This window comes from Salvelinus alpinus, chromosome 18, assembly GCF_045679555.1.
Source record: "Salvelinus alpinus chromosome 18, SLU_Salpinus.1, whole genome shotgun sequence".
NCBI lineage: Eukaryota > Metazoa > Chordata > Actinopteri > Salmoniformes > Salmonidae > Salvelinus > Salvelinus alpinus.
Genome location: NC_092103.1, coordinates 11,780,877 through 11,783,654, shown reverse-complemented (window position 1 = coordinate 11,783,654; position 2,778 = coordinate 11,780,877).

Here is a 2,778-nt window from a genome sequence, read left to right as displayed (position 1 = left end):
TCTGTGCCCAGTGGGATGTTTCGGGAATAGGGACACCGAGCCAAGCTTTGCCATGTTTAAAGGGTTGAGGCAGGGTCAGCGTCAGAACAAATCAGTTGGGTGGGCACTTCCATGGGGGTGGGAGGGTGGGGGGGGGGGGGGTTTCACGTTTTATTCACGGAATTGTGCGAGTGCACCATTTAAATGTATTTCATTATATAGTAAAGACATGTCATTTAACTGTAAAAATGAACACAACCAGTCATGTTTTCATCGGATTGTCAAACAGAACACTTAAAAATCTATGTTACCTTCGCATGTTCCCCCAAACAAAATAATACCATCATCCAAACGGTGCACTGTGCACCCACCAACTTTCCTAGATTCCAGTGGTGTAGTGTTATTTTTTTTAGGTCAGAGAGCGCAATGTAAAAAAAATATAGAAAAATGATGTCATTTCTCAACGTTTGTACTGACAGACTATCGAATATCATTCTAGAATAGGCCTATGCATAACCTATTTCCTCCCATTGCCATGTCTGCCTATGCTCACACATTTGTCTCAATACAATGTTACATTTTTAATACCCCCAAACACCAAGGTTACATACCTCATTTCAAAATAGGCCATCATCCCAGTCAATTGTAAATGACAATTCTTCACGTTTTAGAAGTGCCATGTCCAAACTGCATGCCAGAAATCTGATCTCAATCAGTTTAATGGGAACATGATTTTAGATCTGCTTGAATGACTGTTTCGTGACCGAATTAAAGCAGATGGTGTTAACAAACTATTCACCTTTCTTCTATGCATATTATGTTTCAATCAAAGCATACATCCTGCCTAGTGTCGAGCGCTGTTGAGTTTTGGCTTTTTTTTTTGCTGTTGAGCTTCAGATAAGAAATGACCGAGGATGTGGTTTTGGTGTAACATATTTTAAGGACTACCATGCTACAGCATATGCTGTTATTGTCAGTTATTTTATGTAAAATACTAACGAATCTGAAAGGATTGAAAGGATCTGAAAGGACAGCACCTAAACCAACTGGTCACATATCGTTCCGGATTCCACTACGCAATAGGGGGTCCGTGTTTTTTGGCAGACAGGCGGTGAATTTGGATCCTATATTTTATTGGTGTGGCGATAAGGTTCATGCGGTGGATCAGTTGGTTTGCATACGCAATAGAGGTGGTACGGTTTCTGTAAGCACTCGGACAGAAAGGCGGGTCATGAGTCCCAACCCCAAGTCAAAAACAAACTGTTTTGAGAACAGCCGTTTTAGAAACTCCTGGTAGAATTTTCTGTCTGTGGCTTTTCTTTTTACATCGGTTTTGTCCTGCTTGAAGTGGTCAAGCGTCCAACCGACCTTACTCAGCACACGTCTTTAGTTATTAATCATTCCCACCACCGCCAGAGAGAGAAAGGGAATAAACCACAATTTACCTATGTATAAGGCTGCTAATAGCTTACATATTTATTAACTTTATCATTCTATCGTTTTCATGGAATTTTAGTTGCAATGAAATAATTCATTACATTTCCCATCAATATTTTTAACAGCTCCGTGATATTCTGCACCGTTCCTCCGCCGGACAGCAGCACTACATCTCTGTATAGCAAGTGGCTTAAACTCTTTCCCAAAGAAAGCATCCGAGCAAGCGAAACAGCGCCCCTTTGTTTTACTATATGTTTCGCACTTTCGGATGCTTTATCTGAGATTGATGTGTCTTTTTGTCGGCACTAGTCTCCTCCAAATAAAGTATCAATATTTAAATATTTTATTTGAATGAGGAATGGCAGGCCTGCCCATAACGCCGGTCCTGGGTTGAGGTCTGTCATAACAAGAGCCTATTATCCCGGGAGATAAAGAACCAGGCGGGTTAATTGGTCCTTAGCCTTGCACTGTCTCAGGGCTAAGATTTGATTTGATTTATTAGGATCCCCATTAGCTGACACCAATGGCGTCAGCTAGTCTTACTGTGGTCCAACGAAAAATACATTACAAAATACTTTATAATTTACATACATTTAAAAAGATTAACATGTAGTGTGTGTGTGTGTGCATCTATCAGTTACACATACATGTCAGTACATACACACAAGTAGGTCACAAGGGGGAGAGGCTTGCTTTGTTTTTTAATCTAGGGTTTCTGTTCACTTGTGCTATATAAAGATGGGAGTTCCATGCACTCACTGCTCTGTATAATACTGTACGTTTCCTTGAATTTGTTCTGGACCTGGGGACTGTGAAAAGACCCCTGGTGGCATGTCTGGTGTAAGTTGACTATGCAAACAATTTGGAATTTCCAAGAAGTGACATAGTCAGTCTTTCCTCAACTCTTAGCCAAGAGAGACTGTTCTGGGCCAGCTGCAGTTTAACTAGGTATTTCTTTGCAGCACTTGACCTTATGACTGGACAATAATCAAGATCAGATAAAACTAGAGCCTGCAGGACTTGCTTTGTGGAGTGTGGTGTCAAAAAAGCAGAGCATCTCTTTATTACAGCTAGACCTCTCCCCATCTTTACAACCATTGAATCTATAGGTTTTGACCATGACTGTTTACAATCTAAGATAACACCAAGTAATTTAGTCTTCTCACGTTGTTCAACAGCCACACCATTCATTACCAGATTCAGCTGAGGTCTAGAACTTAGGGAATGATTTGTACCAAATACAATGCTCTTAGCTTTAGTTTATTACTGGCCACCTAAGATGCTTGTGGCAGGCAGTAATCTGGTGGATCTGAGATCAACCAACTGATTCTTCGAGACTACAGGCTGTTTAATCTAATTCAC